This window comes from Gadus chalcogrammus, chromosome 12 (assembly GCF_026213295.1).
Source record: "Gadus chalcogrammus isolate NIFS_2021 chromosome 12, NIFS_Gcha_1.0, whole genome shotgun sequence".
Taxonomy (NCBI): Eukaryota; Metazoa; Chordata; class Actinopteri; order Gadiformes; family Gadidae; genus Gadus; species Gadus chalcogrammus.
This window is the reverse complement of record NC_079423.1, coordinates 6,642,822-6,655,245: the sequence shown is the minus strand read 5'-3', so window position 1 is coordinate 6,655,245 and position 12,424 is coordinate 6,642,822. Positions and strand designations below refer to the sequence as shown.

The 12,424-nt window shown below is 40.6% G+C and overlaps 7 non-coding genes across 7 annotated transcripts; all 7 read right to left on the bottom strand.

Moving 5' to 3' along the window:
* Positions 1-311: 311 nt before the first annotated feature.
* On the bottom strand, positions 312-430 carry LOC130394739 (5S ribosomal RNA). The gene has a single exon (XR_008897868.1). It is a non-coding gene; the product is annotated as a 5S ribosomal RNA (ribosomal RNA).
* Positions 431-7,223: 6,793 nt separating this feature from the next.
* On the bottom strand, positions 7,224-7,342 carry LOC130394727 (5S ribosomal RNA). Its single transcript, XR_008897857.1, has one exon. It is a non-coding gene; the product is annotated as a 5S ribosomal RNA (ribosomal RNA).
* A 529-nt stretch (positions 7,343-7,871) lies between these two features.
* LOC130394714 (5S ribosomal RNA) lies at positions 7,872-7,990 on the bottom strand. Its single transcript, XR_008897846.1, has one exon. It is a non-coding gene; the product is annotated as a 5S ribosomal RNA (ribosomal RNA).
* Positions 7,991-8,519: 529 nt separating this feature from the next.
* LOC130394702 (5S ribosomal RNA) lies at positions 8,520-8,638 on the bottom strand. The gene has a single exon (XR_008897835.1). It is a non-coding gene; the product is annotated as a 5S ribosomal RNA (ribosomal RNA).
* A 526-nt stretch (positions 8,639-9,164) lies between these two features.
* On the bottom strand, positions 9,165-9,283 carry LOC130394690 (5S ribosomal RNA). The gene has a single exon (XR_008897824.1). It is a non-coding gene; the product is annotated as a 5S ribosomal RNA (ribosomal RNA).
* Positions 9,284-9,810: 527 nt separating this feature from the next.
* On the bottom strand, positions 9,811-9,929 carry LOC130394678 (5S ribosomal RNA). The gene has a single exon (XR_008897813.1). It is a non-coding gene; the product is annotated as a 5S ribosomal RNA (ribosomal RNA).
* Positions 9,930-10,458: 529 nt separating this feature from the next.
* LOC130394665 (5S ribosomal RNA) lies at positions 10,459-10,577 on the bottom strand. Its single transcript, XR_008897801.1, has one exon. It is a non-coding gene; the product is annotated as a 5S ribosomal RNA (ribosomal RNA).
* Positions 10,578-12,424: the final 1,847 nt, after the last annotated feature.

The following is a 12,424-nucleotide window of genomic DNA, read 5'->3' as shown; positions in this document are numbered from 1 at the left end:
TTGAACCAAGGTTAACGGTTAAAGTGTCAGAGAATGGGTGGTGATTTTTTGACGTCCTCCCATGATCTGAAGTGAGCGTGCGTGTTTGTGTTGGTGAAAGTTTAAGAAATGTACAACTGTCGGTTCAGCTCTCTGGTGCTCCCTGCTGGCAGTATCACTATACTGTCCTCATGTTTCACAAAAATAGTTTTGAGAGACGTTGTCAGTTTTTGTATGTTGCTTAAATCCTCCAAAGCGGTTGGCAGTAAACATCAGGTCACGGTACGCCACGGTAGGCCACGGAGTCAATGAGCTCGAGTTGAAAAAGAAAAAGCTTACAGCACCTGGTATTCCCAGGCGGTCTCCCATCCAAGTACTAACCAGGCCCGACCCTGCTTAGCTTCCGAGATCAGACGAGATCGGGCGTGTTCAGGGTGGTATGGCCGTAAGCAATTAGTGCAGGCGCAAAACCAGGTTTTATACAGTAGCACATAAGGAGTGAGAAAGCTGCTGAGGCTCGACGTTACACTCTTACAAAAACAATCATTAGTTAGATATAAACGGCAGTAATTGATTCAGTAGGACTCCTTATCCATGTAAACGATCATTGTGACATCTGAATTCATTAATTATCTGAAATACACTGCGTGTGCGTGTGATGTTAAATGTTTGAACCAAGGTTAACGGTTAAAGTGTCAGAGAATGGGTGGTGATTTTTTGACGTCCTCCCATGATCTGAAGTGAGCGTGCGTGTTTGTGTTGGTGAAAGTTTAAGAAATGTACAACTGTCGGTTCAGCTCTCTGGTGCTCCCTGCTGGCAGTATCACTATACTGTCCTCATGTTTCACAAAAATAGTTTTGAGAGACGTTGTCAGTTTTTGTATGTTGCTTAAATCCTCCAAAGCGGTTGGCAGTAAACATCAGGTCACGGTACGCCACGGTAGGCCACGGAGTCAATGAGCTCGAGTTGAAAAAGAAAAGCTTACAGCACCTGGTATTCCCAGGCGGTCTCCCATCCAAGTACTAACCAGGCCCGACCCTGCTTAGCTTCCGAGATCAGACGAGATCGGGCGTGTTTTTTTTTTTTTTTTTTTTATTATAAAAATAAATCAGATTTTATATACAAGCGTAATCTACACAGAGGGGAAAAAACATATACTTGAATTCAAATGTAAAATCACAAAATAAATAAAATAAAAGTAAACAATAACATCAGCATTTCAACAAATAGGTCCTCCTGCCATGCATTATTCAATCTTATACATCAGTTTCCCTTTGTCATTGACAGAAATGAAACTGCATCCATTAACAAAATGTTGAAATTCTTCCTTTTCATACTTAAAAATTAAACTTATGTCTTTTTTCAACCCTGATACAAAGTAGGCCCAGACAGATATTATTTTTTGTTCAAAATGCGCTAGATTCCTTCTTAGCCATACAGCATATCTAGCATGACTTAGTACATAGTTTATCATATTTATGTTTACTTTCTCCTTCTTTTCCCATACTCCAAACAGAAATGTTTTTTTCCAGTCCTTTCCCTCAAAATACTGCTTCCCCCAGTTCTCCTGCAAGAATTCCTTTAGCTTCATGAAAAAGATCTTCAATTTGTCACACTCATAATACAAATGCATTAATGTCTCCGGATCAGTTTTGCATATATCGCACTCCCTTCTTACATCCTTATTTATTTGGTGTATCACCACATTTGTGTACAGTCTGTTGTGCCGTAATTTAAAATCATGATCCTGACATTCTATACTATTTTTGCTTACATTCCACTGCTTCCATATTTGATTTCCTTCCATACCTGGGAACACCTTTTCCCAAACCTTTTCCGATGCAGGTTCCTTAAATTCCTTTTGGATCAGCGCTTTGTAGTAGTCCTTTACCTTTGAATCCCTTAGTGGCCTTTTTTCCCCATTATTTTCTATATATAACTCGGGGAACGTTATTTTCCTTTCTATAACCACGTTATTTTCTATTTGCCTCACCCAATCTATTGGTATGCTTTCTTTTATTTTATCGTACATATTTACAGTAGTGGTTTCGTTCATTTCTTCATCATACTCCTTAACTGTGTCTATTATAGCCTGGTATCTTAGAAACCCAGGTATGAATTCATATAGGCAATGTTTTATTTGTGTTAGTCCAGAATAAAATATTTTTTTATCCCATAGCATGTTATTGTTCATTTTTATCAATGGGTTACACCATATTGGTTGATTTATTACCTGACTGTATTTTGTGCATTCATATTTAATGTTTATTCTGTATTTCCCCCATGCATCAAACACCTCTTTATAATATCTAGGCACTTTCTCATACATGGAGTTTTTCATTATCATTATTAGACCGTTTTCTTCACATCTTCCATTTTTATATAAATATTCCTTAAAAACATTTTTCCATCCATAATCAACCCTATCATACAGATACTTTTTAACAGTTTTTATTCGTATTGCTTTTTTCTTAATATTCAAGTCCACCAATTTCAATCCTCCTTCTTCATATTTCCCTATCAGTGTCTTTTGTGCTATTCTTGCCAGTTTCCCATCCCAAATGTAATTTGTAATTGTGCCGTTTAGCTCTTTGTGCACCCACTCTGGCATGTCTATCACAGTCAAGGCATAGACAATCTGGGATAGTATTAATGCATTTACCACTAAAACCTTCCCCTTTAATTTCAATCTCCTCGGCTTCCACGCATTTAATGTGTTTTTCACTTTATTTATTACCCCATTCCATGTCTCATCTCTCGCCTCCTTTTCTTTCACTCCCATATTTATCCCCAATATTTTCATATAATCATTTGAAACTCTAAAAGGTATGTTACAATCATTTTGGTTTATATTTCCGACGTACATTATTTCAGTTTTGTCTATATTTACTTTAGCCCCTGCTGCTCTCCCATATATTTCCATTTTTCCCATTATCCTTTTCACGCTATTCATATTTTTTACCATACATGTGGTGTCATCAGCATATTGCTGTATTTTGCTTTCACCCCCATTTGGCAATTTTATCCCCTCTATTTCCTTATCCTTCTTTATCATTTCCGCGAGACTTTCTGCAGTTAAGCTGTAAAGTACTGCCGATAGCGGGCACCCTTGCCTCACAGATCTTTCCAATGGAAAAGGATCTGTTATAGCTCCATTTATTTTTATCCTACTCCTTGCATTTTTGTACAATAATTTAATCCAGTTGATTATTCTTTGCCCAAAACCAAATTTTTCTAATGTGCAAAATAAAAAACTATGCTCAACCCTATCGAAGGCTTTATTAAGGTCCATACTTAAAATAATTCCACCATCCTTCCCCATGCATTCGATTGTGTCCCTTATTGTGCAAATAATGTCCGATATGTCCCTCCCTGGTATCCCATACGCCTGTGTTGGTGCTATGATTGTTGGTGCTGCTGTTTTTATTCTGTTTGCTAATACCTTTGTTAAGATCTTGTAATCCGTGTTTAGTACAGTTAGCGGTCTATAGTTTTCCAGTTTTCTTTTGCTTCCCTTATTTTTATATATGATCGTTATTAGTCCTGTTGCCAGCGACTCTGGTATCTCCTGCTCCTTCTCCATCTCTGCATAAAGTATGTTTAAAATTGGTAGCAGATCGTCTATAAATGTTTTATAAAATTCACTTGTAAGGCCATCTGTTCCCGGACTTTTATTGGTATTTAATGACATTATTGCTTCCTTTATTTCTATGTCTTTGATGTTGTCATCACACATACTTTTCTCATCATTTGTTATCGTTTTATTAATATTACCTAATACTGTATTTATATCTTCCTTCTTTGCATTTCCTTTTTTGTATAGATTTTTATAAAATGTCCCAACATTTCCAATAATGTCTACAAAATCATTTATTATCTCTCCATTTTCATTTTCTAACTCTTCAATATATACCCTTTCCTGTTTCCTTTTTTCTAATCCCAAAAAATAGCCTGTGCATCTCTCCCCCTTCATCGCATATTTCTCCCTACTCCTTGTTATTGCCCCCATACATTTATTCTGTTCATAAACGTCCAGTTTGGATTTCACCTTTATGTATTTTTCTATGCTATGTTTTGGATCCTTATCAATTCTTTCTGCCTCTTCTGCCAGCTCATCCTTCAAACATTTTATTTTCTCTCTTTCTATAAAAGCCCGGACCTTTGCATATCTAATACTTATTGTCCTTATCTTTTGCTTCAGTCTTTCCCACCATAATCCCTTGTTTCTACACATGTCCATGTTCTTTCTTCCATTCTCTATGCAGGCCACTATTTTATTTCTATATCCCTCTTCCTCTAGGAGAGTACTGTTTAGGCACCACACTCCTCCTCCCCTTCTCTCTATCCCAGTACCAACCTCTATTGACAGGATTGCATGGTCACTGAATGATGTGAATTTATACATCATATTTTTTATAAATTTAACCATTGTCTGATGTGCTATACACAAGTCTATTCGGCTTTGTTTTAATTCCCCCATTACCATTTGCCTTCTTGAGTACTCTCTCCTGTTTGGGTTTTCGTTTCTCCATACATCAATTAATTGTTTTTCCTCCATTGTTTTCAGAAAAACCTTTCTTGAAGCATCATTTTTAAATTCCTTCCCTCTTGCCATATCCAACCTTGTACTTTTTAAATTAAAATCTCCCACTATTATACAGTTTCCCACACACCATTTTCCTAAATCCAAAAAAAAAGCCTTCCTGTCTGCTTCTATATTTGGTGCATATATATTAATTATTCTGTACTCTATCTTTTTGTATTTAAATTCTATGATTATGACTCTTCCTTTTTTATCTTTGTAGATTTCTTTGAGGTTTTCTACAGTATTATTTTTTATCAGGATTGCTACCCCACATGATTTATCCGTACCATGGTTTGCATACATAATGTCTGTCCATTTCGTTTTTATATCTTTCATGATATGGTCTGTCCAGTTCGTTTCTTGCAGACATAACATGTCATTATTTTTACATTTAATTAATAGTTTTCCAAATTTGCTTTGATTCCTTAGCCCATTTGTGTTGAATGAAATCAAGCTTAACATTAAACACATAATTACGGTTTCATTCCCAACCTTCATTTTGTCCTTCTTTCCTCCCTCTTCCTCCTTTTCTCCTCAGCTTGGAGCGCAGCTTTTCTTTTCTTTGTGGTCTCCTCCGCCTTTCGTTCCTTCTGCGGTCTGCTTACACTCTCTGCCTCTGAAATATCCTCGATAATCAGGAAGTCCATCGCAGTTTCCCTCTCGTCTCGGTTTCCATCTCCATGCTCCTTTACCCCAACGCTGCCGGTTCCGTCTGCTGGAGTCGTCTCGCGAGGAGCCTTCTCTCCACTCGATTCCTCTCCGGACCGGCTCTCCTCCTGCCCCACAGCTCCCAACACGTCTCCTGCTGCGACGTCACTCAGGGGATGCCGTCTTTGGTTCTGCACCATGGTCTCCGCCCTGCTCTCTGGGACGCCCCCTAGGTCTCCCTCCGTCTGCATGTCGTCCTCGTCGCTGTCCTCCGGCTCCTCCTCCTCGCCGTCAGTGCTGTTGACCTCCTCCGCGACGTTGACCTCCTCCGCGACGCTGACATCCTCTCTCTCCGCTGCTTCTGGAACACACTCCCTTGCATAGTGTCCCTGTTTTTTACACCTGTGACATCTGAATTCTGGGCATTCTCGGAAGATGTGACCCGGTTTTATACATAATCTGCATACTTTCATCTGCCTGTCATGGATCACGCGGAAGTACTCTCCCCCCTCTAGTGTTTCGAACTTCGTTGTGTAAGGTAGCGATTTCACTGTTTCAGTGAACCGGACCTTCAAGAACCTGGTTCCATCGGCTATGTCAGTTCCTGGCCACATTCTTCTTTTAATTGGCGAGATTGCCTTAACTCCCCATTCTGCAAGTTTGGCAAGAATGACACCATCCACAATGTACGTCGGCAAGTTTAAAAAAGATACAACTAATTCGTCATTTCTAATTTCTTTTGCCACTACCGTGCTCTTCTTTATTCTAATCCCATCTAACAGTATATCCTTCCCTTCAACATTGTCCATTGTTATTTCGTACTTTTTGGGCATTTTAAAACGGCATCCATTCACCACCCCGCACGTTTTTTTAACCTCACTTAGAAGCTCCATCATAGTCACCATCTCATCTCCAACGATCTCTACCGCCAAGGTAAGCTCCTTCTCAAATTTCTTATCTGTGCTTTGAAGAAGTTCCGAGGTACTTTTACTGTTGTCCGTGATCCTTCTCATAGTCGTTTCCTTTCCAATGTCGGCGTTCTTTGTCGGTTGCTGCGTCTTGCCGTTGTCCATGATCCTGCTCGTGGTCGGGGTCTTTCCATGGTCGGTGTTCTTGGGCGATGTCTGCTCCATGCCGTTGTCCATATTCTGTGTCGTTGTGCTTGCCGGTCCGCTGTCAGTTGCCATGAGATCCGTCCTACTCCTCTCTACTCGCTCTCTCCTCTCCATTACGTCACTCATTCAAACACACACACACAAACAAAAACAAAAAAGACGTTCCCCCGAACAGCAAGCTGCTGGGGGAATAAAAAAAAACTAAAACAAAAAGTAAAACACACTCACTCACATTAAATCTAGCACAAACAAAAAAGTCCACCTGCTCTCTCCACCTGCTCTCTCTGCTCACTGCTCACTTCCTGGTTGCACACCTGAACGGGATCAGACGAGATCGGGCGTGTTCAGGGTGGTATGGCCGTAAGCAATTAGTGCAGGCGCAAAACCAGGTTTTATACAGTAGCACATAAGGAGTGAGAAAGCTGCTGAGGCTCGACGTTACACTTTTACAAAAACAATCATTAGTTAGATATAAACGGCAGTAATTGATTCAGTAGGACTCCTTATCCATGTAAACGATCATTGTGACATCTGAATTCATTAATTATCTGAAATACACTGCGTGTGCGTGTGATGTTAAATGTTTGAACCAAGGTTAACGGTTAAAGTGTCAGAGAATGGGTGGTGATTTTTTGACGTCCTCCCATGATCTGAAGTGAGCGTGCGTGTTTGTGTTGGTGAAAGTTTAAGAAATGTACAACTGTCGGTTCAGCTCTCTGGTGCTCCCTGCTGGCAGTATCACTATACTGTCCTCATGTTTCACAAAAATAGTTTTGAGAGACGTTGTCAGTTTTTGTATGTTGCTTAAATCCTCCAAAGCGGTTGGCAGTAAACATCAGGTCACGGTACGCCACGGTAGGCCACGGAGTCAATGAGCTCGAGTTGAAAAAGAAAAAGCTTACAGCACCTGGTATTCCCAGGCGGTCTCCCATCCAAGTACTAACCAGGCCCGACCCTGCTTAGCTTCCGAGATCAGACGAGATCGGGCGTGTTCAGGGTGGTATGGCCGTAAGCAATTAGTGCAGGCGCAAAACCAGGTTTTATACAGTAGCACATAAGGAGTGAGAAAGCTGCTGAGGCTCGACGTTACACTTTTACAAAAACAATCATTAGTTAGATATAAACGGCAGTAATTGATTCAGTAGGACTCCTTATCCATGTAAACGATCATTGTGACATCTGAATTCATTAATTATCTGAAATACACTGCGTGTGCGTGTGATGTTAAATGTTTGAACCAAGGTTAACGGTTAAAGTGTCAGAGAATGGGTGGTGATTTTTTGACGTCCTCCCATGATCTGAAGTGAGCGTGCGTGTTTGTGTTGGTGAAAGTTTAAGAAATGTACAACTGTCGGTTCAGCTCTCTGGTGCTCCCTGCTGGCAGTATCACTATACTGTCCTCATGTTTCACAAAAATAGTTTTGAGAGACGTTGTCAGTTTTTGTATGTTGCTTAAATCCTCCAAAGCGGTTGGCAGTAAACATCAGGTCACGGTACGCCACGGTAGGCCACGGAGGCAATGAGCTCGAGTTGAAAAAGAAAAAGCTTACAGCACCTGGTATTCCCAGGCGGTCTCCCATCCAAGTACTAACCAGGCCCGACCCTGCTTAGCTTCCGAGATCAGACGAGATCGGGCGTGTTCAGGGTGGTATGGCCGTAAGCAATTAGTGCAGGCGCAAAACCAGGTTTTATACAGTAGCACATAAGGAGTGAGAAAGCTGCTGAGGCTCGACGTTACACTTTTACAAAAACAATCATTAGTTAGATATAAACGGCAGTAATTGATTCAGTAGGACTCCTTATCCATGTAAACGATCATTGTGACATCTGAATTCATTAATTATCTGAAATACACTGCGTGTGCGTGTGATGTTAAATGTTTGAACCAAGGTTAACGGTTAAAGTGTCAGAGAATGGGTGGTGATTTTTTGACGTCCTCCCATGATCTGAAGTGAGCGTGCGTGTTTGTGTTGGTGAAAGTTTAAGAAATGTACAACTGTCGGTTCAGCTCTCTGGTGCTCCCTGCTGGCAGTATCACTATACTGTCCTCATGTTTCACAAAAATAGTTTTGAGAGACGTTGTCAGTTTTTGTATGTTGCTTAAATCCTCCAAAGCGGTTGGCAGTAAACATCAGGTCACGGTACGCCACGGTAGGCCACGGAGGCAATGAGCTCGAGTTGAAAAAGAAAAAGCTTACAGCACCTGGTATTCCCAGGCGGTCTCCCATCCAAGTACTAACCAGGCCCGACCCTGCTTAGCTTCCGAGATCAGACGAGATCGGGCGTGTTCAGGGTGGTATGGCCGTAAGCAATTAGTGCAGGCGCAAAACCAGGTTTTATACAGTAGCACATAAGGAGTGAGAAAGCTGCTGAGGCTCGACGTTACACTTTTACAAAAACAATCATTAGTTAGATATAAACGGCAGTAATTGATTCAGTAGGACTCCTTATCCATGTAAACGATCATTGTGACATCTGAATTCATTAATTATCTGAAATACACTGCGTGTGCGTGTGATGTTAAATGTTTGAACCAAGGTTAACGGTTAAAGTGTCAGAGAATGGGTGGTGATTTTTTGACGTCCTCCCATGATCTGAAGTGAGCGTGCGTGTTTGTGTTGGTGAAAGTTTAAGAAATGTACAACTGTCGGTTCAGCTCTCTGGTGCTCCCTGCTGGCAGTATCACTATACTGTCCTCATGTTTCACAAAAATAGTTTTGAGAGACGTTGTCAGTTTTGTATGTTGCTTAAATCCTCCAAAGCGGTTGGCAGTAAACATCAGGTCACGGTACGCCGGTAGGCCACGGAGTCAATGAGCTCGAGTTGAAAAAGAAAAAGCTTACAGCACCTGGTATTCCCAGGCGGTCTCCCATCCAAGTACTAACCAGGCCCGACCCTGCTTAGCTTCCGAGATCAGACGAGATCGGGCGTGTTCAGGGTGGTATGGCCGTAAGCAATTAGTGCAGGCGCAAAACCAGGTTTTATACAGTAGCACATAAGGAGTGAGAAAGCTGCTGAGGCTCGACGTTACACTTTACAAAAACAATCATTAGTTAGATATAAACGGCAGTAATTGATTCAGTAGGACTCCTTATCCATGTAAACGATCATTGTGACATCTGAATTCATTAATTATCTGAAATACACTGCGTGTGCGTGTGATGTTAAATGTTTGAACCAAGGTTAACGGTTAAAGTGTCAGAGAATGGGTGGTGATTTTTTGACGTCCTCCCATGATCTGAAGTGAGCGTGCGTGTTTGTGTTGGTGAAAGTTTAAGAAATGTACAACTGTCGGTTCAGCTCTCTGGTGCTCCCTGCTGGCAGTATCACTATACTGTCCTCATGTTTCACAAAAATAGTTTTGAGAGACGTTGTCAGTTTTGTATGTTGCTTAAATCCTCCAAAGCGGTTGGCAGTAAACATCAGGTCACGGTACGCCACGGTAGGCCACGGAGTCAATGAGCTCGAGTTGAAAAAGAAAAAGCTTACAGCACCTGGTATTCCCAGGCGGTCTCCCATCCAAGTACTAACCAGGCCCGACCCTGCTTAGCTTCCGAGATCAGACGAGATCGGGCGTGTTCAGGGTGGTATGGCCGTAAGCAATTAGTGCAGGCGCAAAACCAGGTTTTATACAGTAGCACATAAGGAGTGAGAAAGCTGCTGAGGCTCGACGTTACACTTTTACAAAAACAATCATTAGTTAGATATAAACGGCAGTAATTGATTCAGTAGGACTCCTTATCCATGTAAACGATCATTGTGACATCTGAATTCATTAATTATCTGAAATACACTGCGTGTGCGTGTGATGTTAAATGTTTGAACCAAGGTTAACGGTTAAAGTGTCAGAGAATGGGTGGTGATTTTTTGACGTCCTCCCATGATCTGAAGTGAGCGTGCGTGTTTGTGTTGGTGAAAGTTTAAGAAATGTACAACTGTCGGTTCAGCTCTCTGGTGCTCCCTGCTGGCAGTATCACTATACTGTCCTCATGTTTCACAAAAATAGTTTTGAGAGACGTTGTCAGTTTTTGTATGTTGCTTAAATCCTCCAAAGCGGTTGGCAGTAAACATCAGGTCACGGTACGCCACGGTAGGCCACGGAGTCAATGAGCTCGAGTTGAAAAAGAAAAAGCTTACAGCACCTGGTATTCCCAGGCGGTCTCCCATCCAAGTACTAACCAGGCCCGACCCTGCTTAGCTTCCGAGATCAGACGAGATCGGGCGTGTTCAGGGTGGTATGGCCGTAAGCAATTAGTGCAGGCGCAAAACCAGGTTTTATACAGTAGCACATAAGGAGTGAGAAAGCTGCTGAGGCTCGACGTTACACTCTTACAAAAACAATCATTAGTTAGATATAAACGGCAGTAATTGATTCAGTAGGACTCCTTATCCATGTAAACGATCATTGTGACATCTGAATTCATTAATTATCTGAAATACACTGCGTGTGCGTGTGATGTTAAATGTTTGAACCAAGGTTAACGGTTAAAGTGTCAGAGAATGGGTGGTGATTTTTTGACGTCCTCCCATGATCTGAAGTGAGCGTGCGTGTTTGTGTTGGTGAAAGTTTAAGAAATGTACAACTGTCGGTTCAGCTCTCTGGTGCTCCCTGCTGGCAGTATCACTATACTGTCCTCATGTTTCACAAAAATAGTTTTGAGAGACGTTGTCAGTTTTTGTATGTTGCTTAAATCCTCCAAAGCGGTTGGCAGTAAACATCAGGTCACGGTACGCCACGGTAGGCCACGGAGTCAATGAGCTCGAGTTGAAAAAGAAATAGCTTACAGCACCTGGTATTCCCAGGCGGTCTCCCATCCAAGTACTAACCAGGCCCGACCCTGCTTAGCTTCCGAGATCAGACGAGATCGGGCGTGTTTTTTTTTTTTTTTTTTTTATTATAAAAATAAATCAGATTTTATATACAAGCGTAATCTACACAGAGGGGAAAAAACATATACTTGAATTCAAATGTAAAATCACAAAATAAATAAAATAAAAGTAAACAATAACATCAGCATTTCAACAAATAGGTCCTCCTGCCATGCATTATTCAATCTTATACATCAGTTTCCCTTTGTCATTGACAGAAATGAAACTGCATCCATTAACAAAATGTTGAAATTCTTCCTTTTCATACTTAAAAATTAAACTTATGTCTTTTTTCAACCCTGATACAAAGTAGGCCCAGACAGATATTATTTTTTGTTCAAAATGCGCTAGATTCCTTCTTAGCCATACAGCATATCTAGCATGACTTAGTACATAGTTTATCATATTTATGTTTACTTTCTCCTTCTTTTCCCATACTCCAAACAGAAATGTTTTTTTCCAGTCCTTTCCCTCAAAATACTGCTTCCCCCAGTTCTCCTGCAAGAATTCCTTTAGCTTCATGAAAAAGATCTTCAATTTGTCACACTCATAATACAAATGCATTAATGTCTCCGGATCAGTTTTGCATATATCGCACTCCCTTCTTACATCCTTATTTATTTGGTGTATCACCACATTTGTGTACAGTCTGTTGTGCCGTAATTTAAAATCATGATCCTGACATTCTATACTATTTTTGCTTACATTCCACTGCTTCCATATTTGATTTCCTTCCATACCTGGGAACACCTTTTCCCAAACCTTTTCCGATGCAGGTTCCTTAAATTCCTTTTGGATCAGCGCTTTGTAGTAGTCCTTTACCTTTGAATCCCTTAGTGGCCTTTTTTCCCCATTATTTTCTATATATAACTCGGGGAACGTTATTTTCCTTTCTATAACCACGTTATTTTCTATTTGCCTCACCCAATCTATTGGTATGCTTTCTTTTATTTTATCGTACATATTTACAGTAGTGGTTTCGTTCATTTCTTCATCATACTCCTTAACTGTGTCTATTATAGCCTGGTATCTTAGAAACCCAGGTATGAATTCATATAGGCAATGTTTTATTTGTGTTAGTCCAGAATAAAATATTTTTTTATCCCATAGCATGTTATTGTTCATTTTTATCAATGGGTTACACCATATTGGTTGATTTATTACCTGACTGTATTTTGTGCATTCATATTTAATGTTTATTCTGTATTTCCCCCATGCATCAAACAC